This window comes from Lontra canadensis, unplaced genomic scaffold (genome assembly GCF_010015895.1).
Source record: "Lontra canadensis isolate GAN:19392208 unplaced genomic scaffold, GSC_riverotter_1.0 scaffold75, whole genome shotgun sequence".
NCBI classification, from domain to species: Eukaryota; Metazoa; Chordata; class Mammalia; order Carnivora; family Mustelidae; genus Lontra; species Lontra canadensis.
Genome location: NW_022631069.1, coordinates 6,378,343 through 6,401,846, shown reverse-complemented (window position 1 = coordinate 6,401,846; position 23,504 = coordinate 6,378,343). Strand labels below are relative to the sequence as shown.

Sequence of the window (23,504 nt, the reverse complement as noted above, 5' to 3'; positions counted from 1 at the left end):
CAGTGGAAATTGGCAGAGACACGAATGGTATGAAGGAAGGAGTCAAGAATGACCTTAATTTTTTGCTGTCAGTAATTAAGGGCATAATGGTGCTATTTGCCGAGCTGGGCAAGTCTTGAGGGTGGATGTGGAGATGTAGGTTGAGAACATCCTCTCTATTTGGGCCACATTAGCCTTCAGTATACCAAGGAAAACAGTCATCATCATTTACCATCTGAATCCATTGTACCCTTTTTACTTTCAATTTTATATTTTTAAGTTATTTTACAGATAATGTACAGAATTACATATACAGGAATAATGAAAACAGCTTTATTAGAAATGTTAATAAGAATTTAAACATAGCAAACTCAACTTTAAAGGTTTTATTTTATTTATTTTTTTATTTGACAGAGATCACAAGTAGGCAGAGAGGCAGGCAGAGAGCGAGAGGGGTCATTAGGCTCCCCGCTGAGCAGAGAGCCTGATGTAGGGCTCGATCCCAGGACCCTGAGATCGTGACCTAAGCCAAAGGCAGAGGCTTAACCACTGAGCCACCCAGGCACCTTGCAAACTCAACTTTAAAAAATACTTTTTCCCCCTCATCAGTTTTAGGTTCATAGTAAAACTGAGCAGAAAGTACAGAGCTAACGTATATGGCCTCTGCCCCCACTCATGCACAGCCTCCTCCATTATCAACATTCCCTACCAGATTGGTACATTTGTTACAACTGATGAATGCACATTGGCATATTATCACTTGAAGTCCATAGTTCCCCTTAGGGTTCACTTTTGGTGTTGTATATACTGTGGGTTTGGACAAAGGTACAATGACATGCATCCACCATTATAGTATCATACAGAGTATTTTCACTGCCCTAAAAATACTCAGTGCTGTTCCTGTTCATTCTTCCCTCCCCCATGACCTCTGGAAACCACTAATCTTTTTACCATCTCTATAGTTTTGCCTTTTCCAGAATGATGAAAAGACAAGCCACAAAGTGGGAGAAATAATTTGCATCATAAAACCCCATTAACCAGAACGTCATATAGTTGCAATCATACACTATATAGCCTTTTCAGATTAGCTTCTTTCATTTAGAAATATGCTTTGGAGGTTCCTACGTATCTTTTTATGGCTTGAAAGCTCATTTCTTTTTAGTGTTGAATAATATTCCATTATCTGGATGTGCCACGGTTGATCGATTCACCTACTGAAGGACATCTTGGTTGCTTCCGAGTTTGGGCAATTATGAATAAAGTGGCTCTGAACACTTACATGGGTAACCTGCCTGCTTAGGCCAGTTTGTGTGGGTATAAGTTTTTAACTACTTTAGGTAAATATCAAGGAGCAAGGTTGCTGGATGGTATGGTAAGAATATATTTAATTTTGTTAAGAAATCTCCAAACTCTCTTCCAAAGTCACTGTGCCATGTTGCATTCCCAGCATGAGTGAATAAGAATTCCTTTTGATCCACACCCTCACCAGCATTTCTCCGTGGCAGTGTTCTGGATTTGAGCCATTCTATAGGTGTGTAGTGGTATCTCATTGCTTTCATTTGGGCCTCTCTGGTGACATGGGATGTTGAGTGTCTTTTCATATGCTTATTTGCCCATCTCTGTATCTTCCTTGGTGAGATAGCTGTTAAGGTCTGTGGCTTATTTTGTAATGGAGTTGTTTTTTGTTGTTGTTGAGCTTTAAAAGTTTTTTGTGTAGTTTGGTTAACGGGCTTTTATCACATATGTCTTTTGTAAATATTTCCTCCCAGTCTGTGGCTTGTCTTCTCATCATTTTGACATTGTCTTTCACAGAACAGAACTTTTTAATTTTAATGAAGTCAGGTCTTCAGTTTAATCAATCCTTTCGTGGATTGGGCTTTTGAAGTCTTAGCTAAAAAGTCATCACCAAATCCAAGATCCATCTAGATATTTTTCCCTGTGTTATCTTCTAGAAGTTTTATAGTTTGGCACTTTTATTTAGGTCTGTGATTCATTTGTGTTAAAGAGTCTAAGATCTGTGTCTAGATTAATTTTTTCATGTTGATGTCCATTTATTCCAGCACTGTCAAAGAAGTTAAAGAAGTTTGTTAAACTTGTTTGTTAAAGAAGACTGTCTTTTCTTCATTGTGTTGACTTTGCCCTTTTGTCAGGGATCAGTTGATTATATTTATGTAGGACTATTTCTGGGCCCTCTATTCTGTTTCACTGGTGTGTTTGTCTTTTCTTTCACCAGTACCGCACGGATTTAATTACTGGAGCTTTGAAAGTCTTGAAATTGATTATTTTGTTCTCGTCTTTCAATATTATGTCAGCTATTCTGAATTTTTTGTCTCTTCAAATAAACTTTATTTATATATTTATTTATTTAAAATCAGAACGCTTGTTGTGTGACCAATCTTTGAAATCCTTAAAATGAATTGCCTGCTGCATTAATCGCCCTCTTGGGTTGAGGTGTTGTTCTTTCACGGACTCCATGCCTGGATCTGTGCAATACAATTCTTAGGTGCCTCATCTGACAGGTTCCAGTGGAATTTCGTTTTTTAGCCTTGGCACTCCAGTTACTTTCTCTTGCACTTGGCAGGATAGCCACATTTACCACAGGCTGACTTCGAAGGTGGTAGACCATAGAGCCACAGCAGCAGCACATGTGAATCTTACTGCGACACTGTCCATATGATCATGACCCCTTCATTATCTTGTTTCCAATAACAAGACCAGAGAGTCCATATAAATTTTGAGCATCAGTTTGCCGATAGCACAAAATAGGTTGCTGGGAGTCAAAGTCATTTATATTTTGTTTACTGGTTGTGAAGTCCTATAGATATTCAAAATGATGGGGCGCCTGGGTGGCTCAGTGGGTTAGAGCCTCTGCTTTTGGCTCAGGTCATGGTCCCAGGGTCCTGGGATCCAGCTCCAGATCAGGCTCTCTGCTCAGTGGGAAGCCTGCATCCTCCTCTTTCTGCCTGCTTGTGATCTCTGTCTGTCAAATAAATAAATAAAATCTTAAAAAAAAACAAAAACAAAAACAAGAAAAGTCCTTAAATATAATTAACTCATCAATTGCCATTGATAAACCTGGAACATATACATTGAATACGTACTAATTTCAGATTTCAAATACATTTCTAATAGGCTTTGGCTTATCATTACTTCTGGTTCTTGTGTTTTCATTGTCAAAGCAATACTTTGGAAAATTTTGATGGCTGATTTTTTTTTTTTTTAAGATTTTATTTATTTGACAGACAGAGATCACAAGTAGGCAGAGAGGCAGGCAGAGAGAGAGGAAGGGAAGCAGGCTCCTCACTGAGCAGGGAGCCCAACATGGGGCTCCATCCCAGGACCCCGGAACCATGACCTGAACCGAAGGCAGAGGCTTTAACTCACTGAGCCACCCAGGCGCCCCCTTGCTGATGATTTTGTTTGGGAAAAAAAAAGGATGACCATTATCAGTTGAAAAGCATTTTTGTTTTTTAAATTAATAAATTCGCAATTAGAATGATCTATTCAATGAGTTTTTTCATTTCTTTGTCACCAGTTTCCTTCTTTTCTGTACACCTTTGTATAAATGTCTGTCTACAGCGTTTATACATCTGTGAGCTTTATAATGTAAAGTTTGTTGTACAAACATTGTAAAAGATGAAAGAATACTGCCACATATCCTTTTAGGTAAGTGAGATAGTCCAGATTCTTGTAACATAGTACATGATAAAGTCCTTATTGAATTAGCTATGAATCCTGTATTTCCTTTTTGTCCTTAAAAATATATTGTAAACTCACTGCTTCTTAGATTTGAGAAGATTCATCTAGAATTATTGCCACTTACAAACTCATTATCTGAAATTTTACTATGACCTGCCTGTTCACACTCAGCATCTAATAATTGTGAAAGATTTTTCTCCATTGATCTCTTTGCCATTATGGGTGGATAATGAAATATTCTGAATTCTCAGCGATGTCCACTGAAGCCCAAAATGAATACAAGGATGGTTTGTCCAGACTTCATTTTGAAAGATGAGGCAGGGGGCATCTGGGTGGCTCAGTGGTTAAGTGGCTGACTTCAGCTCACGTCATGATCCTAAGGTCCTGGGATCGAATCCCAAATCAGGCTCCTTGCTTAGCAGGGAGCCTGCTTCTTTCTCTTCCTGCTGCTCCCCCTGCTTGTTGTGCTCTCTGTCTTTTTCTGTCTCTGACAAATAAATGAAAGATGAGGCAATACTTTTTGGGTAACGCAATAAGAAAGCTGAAGGATGGTACAGCAGTGCATCCTCTTTCTAGGCAATTCCATTATTCTTCCATTATCTTATTATTTAATTTTTAAAGTATAGTTGGAAATAACTGGTGAGTAATGATGAAATAATTGCCAGGATGATGAACTAGAAAAGATTTCAAGATTATAGGAAAAACACTGAGGTCCCATAATATATCTTGGATTTATGAAAGGGTCCAATGTGGTTATATGGTAATTGCAAGAAAAAAATGACTTTATTATTTTTTAAAATAAATTTTCTCTTTGTTCTTTGGAGGACCTCTAGGAAAAAATAGTCATGAAATTTCAATCATTATAAATAGAACTGCTCAAAAAAGAAATTAAGAAATAAAACTCAGATCCAGTAGAGCCTGATGGTATTACCAAGGTTTAAGTGTGAACTGTGTATTAGATGTCCTGGTGGTGATGTGGAATAATGGTTGTCTCTGTGAGGCTGGAGTGCTGGGGAGAGCCAGGCTAGAGATTTCATCTGAGAGTCATCAACACATTTTTGGTATTGAAAGCCTTGAGTCTAGATGGGGTCACCTGGGAAGGGAGTATAAATTGAAAAGAGGAAAGAGCCAGGAATAGACCCATGGCCTACAAGACTTTTTATAAGTTTAATGAAGGAAAAGAAGTTTCTGAGAAGGTGTGGTCAGTGAGGTAGGACCCTGTGGTATTTAGAGAAGAATGTTTTAAGGAGAAACTAATCAGTTGGGCCAAAGAATGCTAGAGATAATTTTTTAAAAATGAGGTCAGAGAAGTTTAACCATTGATGCAAAAAAAAAAAAAAAAAAAAAAAAAGAAAAGGCATTATTGATGACCTTGAGAAGAGCTCTTTCATTGACATGGTGGGGCCAAAAGCACATTCATAGTGGATTGAATGAGAAAGTAGAGATAAAAAGTAGAGACAACTTTGTCAGTGGATTTTGTTGTGAAGAGAAAGCAGAGAAATGGTAGGTAATTGGTGGAAGTTTCTTTTAATCCACATTAGGGGATTGAGAGGAGTGGGTAGAATACTTAGAATTGGGGGTGTGAGCCCGGAAGATGTTGGTACCTTATCATAAGGTTCTATATTAATATTCTCTAGGAAGGAACAGAATAGTCCGGACTGCTCAGTTTCTCCCTCCCTCCCTTCTCCCTTTTTCTTTTTTGATGTTAAAAAACTCTTCAGGGTTTTTACTTGCTTTTTTGTGTGTTAGAGACAAAACACTAAGCACTGGCTTGCCTTGTTTGATTTTCAAGAGGGAAAAAAATTAAATCTTAAGCAAATCCCAGTTTTCTGGTATATATTTAATACTTTAAGTGAAATGTACTGGTAGCAAGATTTTCTTATCATTTGGGGCTTGTATGAACTATAATAATTACTGTCTAAATGATAAGATGAACTGAAATAGCACTTAATTTAAACTACTCTAAAATTTGAACTTAGCTATTGTTTTCTTATATGAACATTGCTTAGGATTATGAAGAACAAAGATTCTGAAAATGTATTTTATGTTTTGAGTTATAAGTAATTAAAATTGGGGAAAAGTCTTGAAAACCTTTACTGTAGAAACTACTAAATACCTAGTGAATGGGCCAGTTTGAAACAGTCAGAACTTAAAATACTATTTTGGATACTGTTTTGTTTCCTTAAAAAATAGTATTTCTCCAGAGTGTGTAAGGGTTATATCCTTATAAAGTTGGATATGAAGTTGGCTCTGATCTTGTCCCAAGTTTTCTTATCTGCCTTAGATTTGGCATATGATTTTCAGAAAATGTTCAGTTTTGATACGTAGTTGTGCCAGCTTCATTATTTTATGATTTACAGGAATCAAAACATCTTCTTTACAACTTTTCATCTTTATTCTTTATTTTACTTATTTTGTGTTAAAACCTTAAGCCTTTGTGTTAGTTGTGATAGCTCAATATTGTAAGCCTACTTAGACAATAAGACTTTCTGGAACAATTCTAAGTGAGATTCCGGGAACTTAGTGGCAGTTAAATAATACAGATGTCTTGGCTTTTTAAATTTTCATGGTTGGCTTTCACTAAATGAGATTGTTGGATGTAGAAATTATTTAGCATCATTCTCAAAAATCCCTTCAGACTAACTTCCAAACCTAGTTTCTAAAATTCTCCAAAAAAGCAAGATCTCAAAATTTTGTAAAGTTGACCATTTAAAAAATTCTTTGGTGTTAATGATAAGATGGTTAGTTAAGCTTATTTGTTGTGTAATGTTTGCCAAAGTATTATTTTACATGTTTCTGCTCATAAATTTTGTATTTTAGCATTTATTTAGATTCTTTGGTTCTCTCCCTTTTCCTCTCATTTCAACACACAGTTCTTTCTTCAATTTCACTGCAAATTTAGAGAGGTTTCCTCCAATAAATCTTCAGCATCCTGTACCATTATATCATGGGCTGTAAAACACTTTATTTTTGGTCCCTGCCCAAGACCTGGCCAGTTGCATGTCTTCAGTAATCTTGATGTATTTGAAGTTTTGCTAATAAACCCTTTGAAGCTTGTGGGGCTTTTCTCCTTTTTTTTTTTTTTTTTTTTTTTTTTTGGTACCTTTTACCTGTAGTATTGTCTCCTAACCTGCCTCTCTAGCAAGTTCCTGCTTATTCCTTACATCTCTGCTGACAGTTCACCTCTCTCAATGGGTTTTTTCTGGTGCTACTTCTTAAATATTCCTGCTACACTTTGCAGATACTTTTGCTGTAGAAATTATTTAAATATAGTTGTTGCAGATTTGTCTTCTCCCTAGACCTGCAGTGTCCACTAGAGTAGTTCCTAGCCATAAGTGGCTAGTGAGCACTTAAAATGGGGCTACTTCAACTGAAGAACTGAATTTTTTAACTTTACTTACTATAAATTAAATGTGAATAACCACCTGAGGCTAGTAGCTCCTTGGTTAGACAGCATAGTTCATAGCCTTTGTAGTGTGCTAATAGAATGAATATGGAAAGATGTGGGTAAAGAAATGTGTCCTTAAGTGTAAAATACACTCTGAATTTTGAAGACAATACCAAAAAAAAAAAAGGAATGCCATTAATAATTTTAAATATAATATATTGAAATGATACAATTTTAATAGATTAAATAAAATACATTATTTAAAATAATTTCACCTGTTTCACTTTTCTTTTTCTTAAGATAGCCACCAGAAAATTTAGAATTCTACGTTTGACGCACATTTGGGGTTCACATATTTCTCTTGGACAGTGGTGCTCTGACAATGATCTCCTTTGTAGGCAAAGACCTTGTCTTTTCATTTTATCACAACTATTACGGCACCTGCTGTAGTGGGTGCCCAATAACCAGCTGTTGAATGGATGAAATAAGTTGTTTCTAGAAATTGTAATCAGAAGCCTTTTGAAGAATTGAAACTTTAGATTAAATTAAAGAAAGGACTTTGCCAGTCTTTAGGTGTGTGTCTATTCATAGTATATTTTGATACATGATACATAAATAAACTCACACATCTGCACATTGAAGGAAGAAGCACGATCTAGAAAGACAATAGTCTTAGCACTTTTCCAGAGCACTTTCTATAATGATTTCATTATAATCATCAAAATAGCATCTATGGCTCATCAGGGAGGCAGGTTTTACTAATAATCTCCATTTACAGGAAACTGAGGCAGAAAAATTAAATAACCTGCCCTAAAACACAAAAATATTAACTGGCAAGCCCATGACTTGAATTCAGGCAGTCTGGCTGCATAGTTTGTATTTTTAACCAGTATGTTAAGATGTCTGAAGTAGGTAATTTTGGTCACCCATGATTAATTACTTTAAAGGTATGAAAGGATTTGTTTGAGTGAATCTTGGAGACACTTAGGCTTGGAGGACCTTTGGTGTTTCGATTCCTTTGCTTTCCTGGAATGAAAGAAATTTACTTAGAACTTGCAGTCTGCTTTTAATTACTTTAAGATTTATTAAAGTTCAGCAGTTAAAATCTGATTCTGTCTATTCAGTGAGCTCTTACATTTGTGTTTTTAGTGACAGGTTTTGTTTTTGTTTTTGTTTTTGTTTTTGTTTTGGCTCACTTTCTTTATAGGGTATAAGTAAAAAATTGTCATTCGGCTTCTGGGAAAACAGGAAAATTAATGGTTGCTTATATACTGGTCCCAGGAATCAGGAATAAGGAAATATTTTCTCAGTGACGAGACCTGTAATACTTTACTTTTGGGGGAAAGTGAAAAGGCAAGGATGTAAGTTTATTTCTCCTCAGCTTTCTATTAACATTTCCCACTGAAGGTTTTATTTCATATCTAATTGAAAATCCAGTATGCTATTATACTGAATAAATCTTATCAAATGAATAGTCATGAAGCAGCAGGGTATAATATTCAAGGGAAAAGATACATTCCTTTTCATTTTTAACGTGCTGCCACAAATTCCCATATATGCTGTTTTTTCCCCCCCTGTTCACATTATTCTTTTCAGTAGTGACATATCTTTTGAGGATTCATACGTTTGTAAGGGCATTCTGGAAAATTTTAGCTTGAAAAATATGTTGAAGGAGTCAGATGGATTCTAGGTAGTGAAAATGAATTTACTTGTAGGCATCATCATTTTGCAGGCAAATTGGTTTTTTCTTTTGCTTGTATGTGTCTCTGTTGATGGGTGGGCACTTGGGTTGGCAGTTCTGCTTCATGCTGCCACTAAGGGACCTTGGGATCTTTTGTCTTGTCCCATTGTCCTCTAAGGAAGGTGTTGCTCTTGCCAGCAAAGATGAATCTGGATCACCGCCACCACAGTCGCATTCTAGTCTGTGACGAGGGCAAAAACAGGTAGACAGCAAGCAGCTTTTAAAAAATAGACAACCTGGGAGTTACATAAAACATTTCATCCTCCTATACCATTGGCTAGAACCTAGTCACACGGACACATCTAGCTGCTCAGGAGGCCCGGAAATGTAAGGTTTTGTTTTGTTTTTTTAAATTTTATTTCTTTGAGAGAGAGCAGGAGGGAGTGAGCATCGGCTGGGGGAGTGGCTGAGGGAGAGGGAGAAACAGACCCCCTTGCCGAACGGGGAGCCTGAATTGAGGCTCAGCCCCAGGACCCTAGGATCATGACCTGAGCTGCCAGGTGCCCCAGGTGTTATATTTAAAGAGAAAGATGAGCTTGGAAGATTATCAGTCTCTCCCCTGTGAATAATTCTCATTTATTCTGCATCTATTGTATGTTAACATTATGCTTAAGTGCTTTAACTGTTTTCTCATTGGGTCCTCTGGCTGGGATGCAGAGAGTTTTTTTAACGGCTCAGTTTAGGTCATCCAGATTTTTGACTCAAGCAACTGGGAAAGATAGTGCTGTCATTAACAAAAACAAAAAAGTTGCACAATGTTGAGTGAGATGATCAAGGATTTGCATCAAGGTATTTTAAATTTAAGATACTTGTTTAATCCAAGTGAAAATGTGGTGTAGGCAGTTGTATTTGTGAACTTTGAGTTTAGGATAAATGGTTTGGATAAAGACATTAATTTGGTAGCTTCTAGTTTATAAATGGCATTTAAAATAAGAAAATAAGTGTAGATAAAAAGAATAGGTCAAAGACTGGAGTATTCCATCATTAAAAGATCTGGGAGATGAAGAATTGGAAAAGACTGACTGCTTTCATGGTTGAGCTTTTATTCCTCTTCTCCATTTTCTCAGTGTGTTTCTGTCACACACAGAAGAAGAATGTCCTACTCTGTGCTGCTTTTAAATCCACCAATAGCAAACCTTTTATCATCCTAAGAATCATAGATGGTGTCTTTGAAGTGGGAAGTATAGCCAAAAGTACCTGGGCCAACAAAGCCAAGGAACAAGAGACTCGATTCCCAATATGCTACTTTTTAACGAAATGGGAATCTGAAGGCAAACTCTTAATCTCTTGATACCTGGTTTGGTGTTTTCACTACCCCTGATACTACACATCTCTTTTCTTTTCTGGCAAGTAGTCTTTCTAATTCCTTGCCTGTTTTTGTTTTGTTTTTAATTTTCCAAGTTTCCTGAAGCAACTTTCTAGTTAGTAATGATATTACTTTCTAGAATGTGCATCTCAGCAAAGAATACATAAGGATTTAGAGATACTTTCTACTTTATCCCCCAAAGCGTATAAGCCTTGTTAGTTGTTAGGTCTGCCTTTGTAGTTCACCATCTGAATCTGTTCCCATATATCTGAATTGTTCAGGTAGAAGTATTTTTCTAGAATAATGAACACCACACATTGAAAGTAACAAATGGCTGAGTTTCATAACAGTTAAGTTCAGTTATGCTGGCAATTAAAATCATTTTATAAAACTTGCAGTTTTGATCTAATGAAGACTATATTTTTTAGCTTTAGATTTTTGAAATGGAGAAGTAAGCTTCTATCTTGATCTCTAATTCTTTAACTTCAGACAGCTAGAGCTGGTAGCATGCATTTTGTTACTGTGATTGGCAAATTCCTCAATCTTACATATAACCCAAATCTTTCATTCCTAATTTCTTTCCCAGGTCAGGTCTGGCATTTTCCGTAGAATTCCATCAATCACCTGTACAATAAATTTAATTCTTTATTTATATTTAGCTTTGAGCTGTTCCTGTAGCAAAGCCCCACAAGTTTAGTGGCTTAAGCTACAAACATTTATTATCTTTCAGTTTGGGCATTCAGAAGTCCAGCATGGGTCTCACTAGACCAAAATCAAGGTGTTGCAGGGCTGCCTTCCCTCTGGAGACTCTAGCAGGAAACCTACTTGCTTGCTTACTCAGGTGTTGGCAGAATTCAGTTGCTTTTGGGACTGAGACCCCGTTTTCTTGGTGGGTGTCAACTGAGAACTGTTCTCAGCTTCCAGAGTCCTAAGCGCCCCCACCCCCCACCTCATCCCTCCACGTCTCTTGGCTTATGGCCCCTTCTTTCATTTTCAAAGGCCCGGACAGCAGGTTGAGTCCTCCTCAGGCTCTGAAATTCTCCTCCTCCTTCAGTCTCATTTCTCTCAGACTAGCAAGTTAAATTCCTTTTACAGACTGGTGATTAGTATGGGCCCATGGGGATTTTCAAGGGTAATCTCAACATCTCAAGGTTCATACTCTAATCACATTTGCAAAATCCCTTTTGTCATGTGTAAAGTAGCATATTCCCAGGTTAATGGAGGAGGATAGCCTAGGGTGGGGACATCTTTGGGAGTGCATTCTGCCTCTTATAGCATTTCTCATGTTTATATATTTCTAAATAGAATATAAAGTATATAAAATTTATATATTCTGTAAGTAGAATAGAACATATATAAAGTATAACCAGTATATACAGGGGCTCTCAAGCAGATTCCCTTGTTTGTCTTTAGCAATAAAAAATAATTTAGGCAAACTCTCATTCCTTTTTTCTTCCCTCATCCCTTTTAATATGATTGGGAATTTAGTTTAGAATTTGAGAAGAGATAAAATTAATCTCTATGACTAAAACTTCAGTATAACTAGTTTTATCTAAGTCACAATATTCCAACTCTCCATTTAATTGTGATGCTCAGGAGACAGGAGACAAAGGCTTTAATATTGATGGTGACAGTGATGGTGATTACGTTTATGATGTTGAACCTTTGAGGGGTTCAGTTTCCCTTTCATGCACATGAAAGTTCTCTTGTCTTTTGAAAATTCTCTTCTAATTGTTGATGTCTGAGAGTTTTGTGTTTAATTCAGATTGTTCAACCCATTTTTTAACTGTACCTGGGGATCTTACTCTGACTTGAATCTTGCAATTTATATGGAAAAGGAAATGTGTTTATGAACTGACAGCATGGTTATAAACGAGAAAGCTTTCTTCAGTTGCTTTGTCAATATCAGAAATAAGAAGGTCTAGTACACTTCTCTTATACTTTCCCTGCCTTTTAAAAGATTATTAGAAAATTTAAAGGTGCCTCATATTTTAACATGTGAATGCCATTTTAGTACAAAAGCAAGCAGGTACTGATATTTACATAAGAGATCTGTCCTTAGGTAACTGACTTCTGATGCTATTTCTTCTTAGCGATGTTTAGATAAATTCAGTTCTGGTACTAAGTAACAGTGCCAGTGCCTCAAAGCTGTTATTTGAAGGATATCTAAGCGATCTAAAGGAATGAATACTGTTGGAGGTGGGGTGGGACTCGAACATATATGTTTTTCTCTACCTTTTTTATTTTGAAAAATAACAAGCCTCAGTATAGTTGCAAGAAGAGTACAACAAACACTTGGGTAACCCTTCACCCATATTCACTGATAGCTTGTGCATAAATGTAGCAAAATATTAACTAACATGTGTAAGTGTGTGTGTATATTTTATCTGTATAGGTATAAATACAGATTCTTTTCTCCCTGAATCATTTGACAGTTGGTTGCAGACATTTCACTTAGAAATATTTTAGCAAGTATCCCACTCAGGAAATTTAACAGTGATACAATACTATTATGTATTATGTAGTTCATATTCAGATTTCCACACTTTTCAGATTCTGAAATAGCAAATGATTTTGAAAGGGCATTCATTACTTTGAAAATAGGAAAATCACTTTGAAAAGAATTTTAAATATTTATCATGTGAAAACCATGGCAAATTATAAATGAATGCCCTGGAGTACGGTTCAAAGCCAGAGAGAATTCAAGCTGTGAATTTTCAAATACAGTTTTAGGCATCAAAACTATCAGCAAATGATGTGAAGTCCTAAGCTCTGTGTACTGTTTGTTTTTTTATAATTTACATACTTTTTTTGTGGAGATAAGAACATGGAGACTCCAAAGTCTTGAGATGGGAATGGAGTAGAAGGTTTCTTGTCAAGTTCTCTTTGAATTCTAAAATTCTATGGTTTCAATAATTTAACGGATATTAACTATCTATTAAATATGTAACATTGTGCTGGGTGCTCTAGGAAATATGGAGATAATCTTTGATCTCTAAGAATTCCAAGGGAGAAAGAAGTTGTAACGAAGCAATGAATGAAAGTAAACTGTATGTGAGGAACAGTAAGATATATATATTAACAAAATACAATGAAAACTCAGAAATAGAAGAAAGTGGGCTGGGTGAGAGAGAATAGGTAGGCTTTACTGGGTTGTAAATATTTGTTAACAGAAATCCGGGTTTCTATTGTAGTTTTCCTGTTTATGTAAAAATTTTAACTGGAATTAACTGCATTAATAAGCATCAGGCAAGTGTAACTCACTTAGGTTAACTGAACAAAAATAGAAGCTCCTGTAAGTGATACAGTGAAAATACGAATAAGCATTATAATTTTTAATGAAAAGAATATATTAAACTAAATATAAGTGTAGAGAAGTAGAAATTAAAAAGAAAAATATCTATAGCCATCCCATCGAAATCTAATACCTGCCGATATGTCACTTGATTTTCTTTCCATTATCTCTTCTGTCTTGTCTGTATATTTATTTACATTGATCTTGCCAAATGTAAATTATAGTTTTAAATTATAAAATAATCAGTTTTCATTTTATTTATTTTTTAAAGATTTATTTATATGAGAGCAAGAGAGAGGGAGGTGCAGGGTAGAGGGAAAGAATCTCAAGCAGATTCCCTGCTGAGCATGGCCTAGGGCTTGATCCCAGGACTCTGAGATCATGACCTGAGCTGAAATCAAGAGTTGAACTCTTAACCAATTGAGCCACCCAAGCGCCCCAATTTTTTTTTCATTTTAGTATCACATTTTGGTAAATGCCATTTTAGAAAGGAATATAACAGGGGCGCCTGGGTGGCTTAGTCAGTTAAGCGGCTGCTTTCAGCTCAGGTCATGATCCCAGAGTCCTGGGATCGAACCCCGCATCAGGCTCTCCACTGAGCAGGGAGACTGCTTCTGCCTGTCCCTCTGCCCACTGCTCTGCTACTTGTGATCTTTAGCTCTCTGTTGAATAAATAATAAAAATCTTAAAAACAAAACAAAACAAAACAAATATAACATTGAGTGCATCTGGCCTGATTTTTAAAAACCATTCCCTTTGTCAAATGAAGAATTCAGTCTTTGTAAAGAGGAAACAATTGCAGAAGTGGTAAATTGCTGATGAGAGAACAGACCCATCTCCTCAAAAGGATCCACCTTCATTTTTCACCCTGACAGTTCAATACACCAAGTGTTTCATTGTCATTTCTCTTGCTAATTTGTGGCTAACATTTTTAACGGACCATTGCTGAATTATTTAAACTTTCCATTGGATTGAGTCTAGAAAATTGAATGCTTTGTTGACTATTGGGAAGGAGTGTTTTGTATATAGTTTTGCTTTTATAAAATACCTTATTAAAAGGGGAAAAGGTGGGGTGTCTGGGTGGCTCAGTCGGTTAAGTGGCTGCCTTCCCCTCAGGTCATAATCCTGGGGTCCTGAGATTGAGCCCCACACTGGGCTCCCTGCTGCTCCCCTTGCTTGTGCTCTCTGTTAAATAAATAAAATCTTAAAAAAAAATTAAAAAGGGGGAAAGGCATAACAAGCAAGTGAAAAAGAAATGTGGTTGGCACACCGGGAAAATTAAAAGACTTTTATGACAGCTAGTAAAAATCTAGAAAAATTAAAATTTTGTGTAGTATTTAATTGGTAATCCAGACATATACTACTGAACAGAAAATGGTCCTTCTCTGGCACCCCGTAATTCCCCTAGATCCCCTTCCAGGGGGCAGTTACTGTTATTCTGTTCTAGTGTCTCTTTACAGGATGTTTGGTGCGTATATAAGCACATGTTCACACATTCACATATGAACATATTATTCAACTTAATACAGTAGGTATCTCACACCCATTCAGATAGCTAATATTTAAAAAAAGACAGAAAAGATCCAGTGTTGGTGAGGATGTGGAGAAATTGGAACCTTAGTGCACTGTTCGTGGAAATGTAAAATGGTGCAGCAATCGAAATCCGTGATGGCAGGTAGTTCTGTAAAAAATTAAACATAGAAATACAATATCCAGGGACACCTGGATGGCTCATTCGGTTAAGCATCCGATTCTTGGTTCTGCTCTGGTCATGATCTCAGGGTTGTGATATCTGAGCCCTGAGTCTGGCTCTGCGCCAGGAGTCTGTTTGGGATTCTTATCCTCTTCCTCTTTCTCTGCCTCTCCCCCTGTGCATGCATGCTCCCTCTCCCTCCCTCTCTCTCTCTCAAATAAAATCTTAAATTTTTTACACCTTTTTTTTTTTTTTTAACACCCTTGGAGTTCCTTTCATGATTCTCCAATATCTGTCTTCAGATTCAACTTTCTTGAACCCCCTGTTTGCCACCTCTGTCTGGTTGTTTCATAGGCATCTCACCATCACATGTCTAAAACGGGACTCGTGGTTACTGTCTATCTACCCAACCTGTTCCTTGCCATGTATTTCCCTCTACTGTCAATGGCAGCTCCATTTGTTGAGTTATTCAGGCCCAAGCTCTTGGAGTTGTCTTCAGCTTCTGTCTTTTTTGCACATTTCATATCTAACACCAGCAAATCCTGCAGGTTCTAACTTCAGAATATCTCACATCTGGCAGCTTCCACCACCTCCACCTACCCTAGTCAAACTGACTTAACCTTTCTGCTGGAATTGTACTTCTGCTGGCCTCCTGATGATTTTCTCTGTGCCCACTCTTGCCTCTTTAAAGGCCCTTCCCACAGAGATTTTATTTTTTTTTAGATTTTAAAACTCTTTCTTTTAAAAACATTAACCAATTGTCGCACTTCCCTGTTCAGAATTCTTCGATGAACACTCATAGCACTTTGGATAAAGTAACACAGTTCCTACTATGGCTTACAAATCCCTACCGGGTCTGGCTTGGCTACCTTGCTGACTATAGCTTCTGCCACTGTCTCCCATGTTTTCTCAGTTCCAGCATTAGTTTCCCTGGACATTACCAAGAACAGTCTAGCCTTAGGGCCCCCCCTCTTGGTTACCCTCCCCTGAAACACCCCTAGATATCCACACAACCATCCATAAAATGCTTCCCTTCGTTCATCCAGATACCAACTCAGATGTCATCTCTTCAAATCTTACTTGGCTACCTTATCTACCCAGTTACCCCGTTCTGTCCCATCATGCATATTTCCTTGACTTGCTCTGTTTTAATTCCTAGCGTTCATCTCCCTGATATCATGATTTACATTAGTTTGTTTTAGTCCATTTCCCCTAGTAGGCTTTGTGTCTGTTCACTACCTGGAGCAGTGAATGGCTTGTGAACAATAGTGCTTGGCTTGTGAAAAGTAGAGTGTAATATTAACCATGACAACAACAGCAACAAACTGCAGCTCTGGTAGATTGCTTGGGTTCAAACGCCATTTCTACTACTGTGATCTTGAGCAGGTTGCTGAACTCTTGGGTGCCTCAGTGTTCTCGTCTGTGAACTGGTGATAACAGTCTCTGTCTCTAGGACTGTTCTACATAAAGTGAATTAATCAAAGTTGAAGTGCTAGTTCCTGTCACATAGTGAATGTATAAGTTATCTCTTGCAGCATATATTACCCCACAATAAAGTAGCTAAGACAACAATAAGCATTTTTATCTCATAATGTTTCTGAAGCTGAAGAATTCAGGAGTAGCTTGCTGCTCAGAGTCTCTCACGAAGTGACACTCAAGATGGAGGCAAGGGCTGCAGTCATCTGAAGGCTTTATCGGGGTTGGGGTCATGCATTCACAATGGCTCAGTTACTCTCATGGCCAGCAAACTGATGCCAGCTATGGTTGGCAGGAGGCCTCAGCTCTTCACCATGGGGTTCTCTTCATAGGGCTGTTGAATATTCCTCTGGCTTTCCCCAGAGCAAGTGATGCCAGAGAGAGCAAGGTAGACTAAGTCACAATGTCTGTTGTGAGTTAGCTTTAGAAGCTACACACCGTCATTGTTAGAATATTCCAGTGGTCTCACAGGCCAACCCAACTCAAGTAGGGTTGGGGCACTTCACAAGGTGAATACAAGAAGGCAGTAATCACTGGAGGCCATTTTGGAGTGTGGTGGCCTTAATAAGTGATATATAAGTTTTACTATTATTATAGTAGATAAAATGTTTGATTGATTGCACAGAAGCATAAAGATCCAATTCATTTTGATGATGTTGTGTGGTATGTTGCTCATCCTGTAGTTTTCAGCTTCTCTGCATCTTAATATTTAAGGTGCTTTTTTGTTAGTAGCATATACTTTTGGTTTTGATCCAGTAAAATAATCTTTCTTTTAATTGAATATTTAATCCACTTGCATTTACTATAATAACATTTTGGTTTGAATCTTTCTGTTATTTTTTACTTGTTCTACCTGGCCTACGCTGTTTGGTCTCCTTTCCTGCCTGCTTTTGAATTATTTTTTTTAACCTTTCATTTTATCCTATTAACTTGTTAGTTGTATCTTTTTTTTTAACTATTCTTTTAGTGATTTCCTAGAGGTTAAAACTTGCTTTTTAAAAAAAAAAACAAAAAAACAAAAAAAAAAACTTGGTCTGATCATCACTTCCTGACAAAGTGAGGACTTTGGAACACTTCAACTCCCATTTATTACCCTTCGGCTTTTGGGCTGCTCTTACAGTGAATTTAGATTCTCTGTATATTTTAAACTCAGGACATGATTTTTGTTGTTTTATATAATCATTGAGATTTACTGACATTTTCACACCTTCCAATGATACGCACTGTTATCATGTGTCATCGCTTCTGTCTGGGATTACTCTTTGTTTGCTAGAAGAACTCCTTTCATTATTATTCCGTGTACTGCAATTCTGCTGATGGTAAATTCCCTTGATTTGTATTTGTTTAGAAATGTCTTTATTCCACCTCCATTTTTGAAGAGTATTTTATAGAATTTAGGTAGGGCGTTATTTTTTCCCAGCTCTTAAAATATTTTATCCAATTTTCTTCTGACTTATGTTTTCCACTGAGAAGTGGGAGTTGCTCTTTTGAAGGTACCACTCTGCTGCATTTCAGAGTTTCTCCTCCTCGTTTTAGCAGTTTGTACTCTGATGTGCTAAGTATGGTTTCTGTTGTGTTGATTGTCCTTCTTTTTTTCCCCCCTGTGGTAGCAAATGAACAGTTTAATTTTATACTATATTGATTGACTGGTACATAGATATGTATATATGCACATGCATTTTTTTATTATTAATGTATAATGTATTATTTGCTTCAGGGGTACAGGTCTGTGAATCATCAGTCTTACACATTTCACAGTACTCTCCATAGCACATACCCTCCCCAGTGTCCATCACCCAGCCACCCTGTCCTTCCCAGCAACCCTCAGTTGGCTTCCTGAAATTGAGAATCTTTTATGGTTTGTCTCCTTCCCAATCTTATTTGTTTTATTTTTTCCTTTCCTACCCACTACGACCCCCCGCCCTGCCTCTCAAATTCCTTATATTAGAGAGATCATATAATAATTATCTTTCTCTGATTGATTTATTTCGCTGAGGGAGCACGTGCACCCGAATGTTTATAGCATCAGTGTCCACGATAGCCAAACTATGGAGAGAACCTAGATGTCCATCATCAGATGAATGGATAAAGAAGCAGAGTGTGTGTGTGTGTGTGTGTAATGGAATACTATGCAGCCATTCTGCTGAGTGATTATCCTTTTAAGTATCCATGTTGCTTCTTGAATCCATGGTTTGGTGTGTAAGGTCAGTTTGGGGAAGTTCTTGGCTGCTGTATCTTCATATATGACTTCTGCTATAGCCTCTTTTTCCTGTTCTCTGGGACTATAGTTACATCTGTGAGACCTTTTCATCATGTCTCATGTTCATATGCTCATTGCTGTATTTCCTTACCTTTTTTCTGTATTTTAGTCTGGATAATTTTTGCTGACTTACCCTAGAGTTCAGTAATTTTTTCCCCTGTTCTGTCAAACATGCTTGTGAACCCCATCTATGAAGTTCTTGATTTCAGTTATTGTCTTTTTCAGTTCTAGAATTTTCATTTGATTGATGTCCCTCTGACTTTCTGTTGTGGAACGTTTTCATAATTTGAAAATTTCAAATTTTGAAGAAGAGAACAATCAATACTCATATACTCTGTTTGAATTTATCAGTTGAATACATTTTGCTACATTTGCTTTATCTCTCTATATAAATCCTTTTGCCTCCACCCCAACCATTTTGAGAACAGATTCAGACATCATGACTCTTCTTCGCTAAATATTTCATTATGTTTTCCCCCCAAATACTTTAACATGTATTTCCCAAGAACAAGGACTTCCACTATATAAATATAATTATCACACTAGAGAATTTAATACATGTAAATATATGTAATGTAGAGTCTATATTTAACTTTTCCCTAATGTCCCAGTAAAATCCTTTATAGCTGATCCACCCCCGATCAAGGGTCACATACGGCATTTAGTCATCCTGTTTGGTCTCCTTTAAATTAGAATCATTTCCCAGCCTCTTTTGGGTCTTCCTTGGCGCCCACATCTTTAGGTTCTAGTTTCATTGTTTTGCAGAAGTATCTCCAGTTTGGATTCACCCAATTGTTTCTTCATGATTAATCTTGGATTAAACGTTTTTGGCAAGAATACATCAGAAAATCATGGTCAGTTTGTCTCATTATTGGTGTTGCTCAGTTTGATCATTTATGACTAAGGTGAAGATGCTTATAAAAAATCCGTCTCTAAATTAGTAATGGTGCATACATGTTAAATGATGTATCAAAGTATCTCTTTCCCTAGAGTAGGAAACTTGGCAGAAACTTAGGTCATTTCCAGTACTAGAGTATTTCAAGTGGAAGGAGTCATAAGTACAGTTCACATTTTATGCCTGACTCCCTGACAACTCAGTTAACATGTCCACAGAACTCTGGGGTCTTTTCCCTTTTGAATTTTGATTATACACTGAAAGCTCATTAGTGAGAGCTGATGTGAGTACTTTTATATACTTAATACAAATTACTGAATTTTGTTAATAATGGTTTAAAGGAGCAAAGTTGTGTTTACTTGTTTTGTGATTTGTAAGAAATCCTGATTCTAGATCTATTATGCTGGCTTAAATAGATTCTCAAAATAAGACCATACGTTAAAACAAAAACAAATAAAAAATCCCATGTATGTTGTCTTTTGTTGTACTTGGTTTTTTTTCTAGGTTTTCATAGGGGTTAATTTTTATAAAATGCTTCTTAGACTATATTGTCTGCAGGCAGATGCTCCATTTACTCCAAGAGATGCAAAAACAATTGGAACCAGTGTAACTGCTAATTGATGAGAAACAATACTAAATACATGGACTTCAGGAAATTATAAAGTAGCTTAAGAGTTTTAAAACCCATTTGCCAAGCTCTCCTATAAATGTAGTACTTGATAGAGAAAGCTCCACTTGCTTTTTTAGAATTCAAGAAGATACTTAGCTTGTAGATTTCCAAAGAATGTGACCTTGTGCTTTGGTTTAGTTTTCGAGTACCTTTCTTTTCATGCTGGTTTATAATGCATATTTGAACTTGTGACTTTATAATTCTATGAAGGTAAGATAAACATGGTAGGAACTAAACTGATTAAGATCCTGTTTATACAATATCATTAATAAAACAAACTGAATTATCATTTAGGGCTAAAATTTGTGTTTGTTATTAGGGATATAAAGTCTTATCCCTGGGAGCTTGCAGACTAAGAGAGACAGAGGTATAAACAAATACTTACAATAAGGTATATATAATCATCATCAGAAGATATGGAAACACAGCAGAGAGCTCAGCTAACTGCTGTATTAAAACAGAGCTGTGCTATGACTCTATAAATCAAAACAGCTGATATCATCAGACCTGCAGTGATTCATAGAGGTCTTTGCATTGGCAAATAGTTGTGCTGTCCTCTAAGATATTCCTGGGTCGTCTATAATGTACCGGATAGACCTGATTAATGACTTTGAAGCTTTTAAATCTTTTAAAATTTAAATTTAAATCTCTTATAAATCTCGGGGCACCTGGGTGCTCAGTTGCTAAGTGTCTGTCTGGCTCAGGTCATGACCCAGGGTCATGGGATCGAGCCCCACATGGGGCTCCCTGCTCAGCAGGAAGCCTGCTTTGCCCTCTCCCACTCCCCCTGCTTCTGTTCCCTCTCTCGCTGTGTTTCTCTTTGTCAAATAAAACAAACAAACAAAAATCTCTTAAAAGTCTTTTAAAATCTTTTTTTCAGCTTTTTGTTTACCTTTATGTGATATTATTTTAGACTCATAGTCTGATAAAGGAATTGCCTCTTAATTTGTTACTTTTTGCCTGTTATTAATGCTATTTATGATTTTCAAATATTTTGGCTTTAGACATGTTTTTAGGTAGATACTATACTTTAATTGATTACTACTTCAATTTAAAATTTGTTGAAATTTGTCTTTGCCAAGAATAACATTTCTGGTCAGTATAAATAGATTCTCTTGTGTTTCTGTTCTAGAAGAGGTAGCATGTTTCTAAGTTGGATGTTAGAATTAGGAATTGGGTGTTCCAGTTGATGGATGGATGGATGGACAAAGGCGTGCAATAGCTCACTGCCTCTGAAGTCGCACATACGATTGTTCAATGTGGCTGTCAGCATTGAGGAAATCAGTAAGCATATTGCTCTCCAAACCCAAATAAGGATCTGCAAAGTTTCTTGGCATTTCACAGAAGGAGCAGACTGCTGCCTTGACAGAATAAGCACTGATACTCAATTTCTTGTGTATTTTCCTACCATTTTATTTGCTTATTGATTTTTTAATTTCTTAGTATTTATCCAGATTGCCTTTTACTGGGAAAATTTTTTCCTGATTTTTTAATGACATTGAACCAATCTTCAGTTGTTTAGATTTTTAAGATGTGTAAATGTTTGTGTTTATAGTTTTCCAAATTTTTGCTCGGTCTTGGGGGGGTAGTATTGCTTACCAAAGAAAACTTGGCCCTTAATGAGCCAGTAAATTTGCAGGCTGGAAATATTTTTTTTTAATTAATTTTTATCTAGGCCAGACTACTCTTCAAGATAAGTGATTTATTGCCCGAGGCTTCTTAGATCTCTTATAAAAATGCATTATATTGCCTGGCCCAAATATAATACTATCTAGGTAATACAGTTTAATTAGAACTTAATTGATTGAACCAGATTCAAGAAAACAATGCTAAATTTTAATTTTCTCAGTACGGTTAATGTCTTTTTCTGTCTTTAGCTTGGTTAACTTCTATAATTTGCAAGTATTCCAGTTATTGCCTAATATGTGCACTAGAATTCCTTAAAACAGATCTTGAGAGGCATTTTCACAGTACAGTATTTTCCTTCTGTATACAATGTATTTATATATTCAGATATATGCATATATACATTAACTACATCATGACTTTAGGGTCAGAAGTTGTGTTTTTTTATCTTTATCTTTCTTTCTTTTATTTCCTTTCCTTTTTTTTTTTTTTTTTTTTTTTAAATAGACTCCACACCCAGCATGGAGCCCAGTGTGGGTCTTGAACTCACCACCCTGACATTGAGAATTGGGCTGAAATCAAGGCTTGGACACTTAACCAACTGAGCCACGAGGCTCCCCTTTATATTTGTATTTCTACTATTTGATATAAAGTAGCTATTCATTGCAAGGAAGGGAAGAAGAAATTGAATAATGTTCAGGTATAAGAACGTCATTATTAAATTACTGAGTCCAATTTCCATTCTCTTTTATATTTTTACTTAGTTTGGTTATTTCAGTGGGAATATGAAAAGTACAGATATCACTCAGAAGGAAATGAATAGAAACTTCTGGAAAATGGAATGGTAAGGTCTATAGAAGTGATAAGTGTCTCATCACTGGAAATGAGCAAGCAGAGCTTATTTAGGTTATTCTTTGACAATGATGTTGAAGAGAGTCCCTATAATGGACAGAAAATTTAAGGTGACATCTAGTATCTTTCTTATCTTCACATTTCTGTGAAAAGTCTATTTAGTAATTAGAAAGTCAGATTTTACAGCATGGGAACTAGAGAGTCAAAAGAACTGTATGTGAAAAAAAAGCAAAGGATATGGTTCTTAAAGTACAGTTTAAGGACGATTTCTCATATTTTATGTGGGAAGGAAGGAATTTTGATATTTAAGTAGAATTCATCCTTCAGAGAGCCTCCTTAATAGAACAGGAAAACTAGATGTTGGACAAGAAGAAAAAATAATGGCAATATAAAAGTTGAAACATACTGCAAATAGAACATAAAATTAATACTTGCAAATTTGGAAAATATTTGCAATAGGGATGTCAGATAAAAGGGTTTGTATGTATAATAAGCAAAGAGCTCTTACAATTTGATAAGATAATCAAGTTGGAAAATAGGGAAAGGATACGAATTTTAGAAAAGCAAATTCAGATGGTCAATAGCATTTCAAAAGATGAGCAGACTTACGAGCAGTCAGTGAAA

General features: G+C 36.4%; 1 protein-coding gene and 1 pseudogene across 3 annotated transcripts in view; one reads left to right on the top strand and one right to left on the bottom strand.

Annotated features, from left to right (window-relative positions):
- Nucleotides 1–23,504, top strand: part of MAGI3 (membrane associated guanylate kinase, WW and PDZ domain containing 3) — a 229,229-nt gene that overhangs the window by 77,917 nt on the left and 127,808 nt on the right. The window lies entirely within an intron of this gene.
- Nucleotides 2,387–2,671, bottom strand: LOC116881650 (annotated as a pseudogene).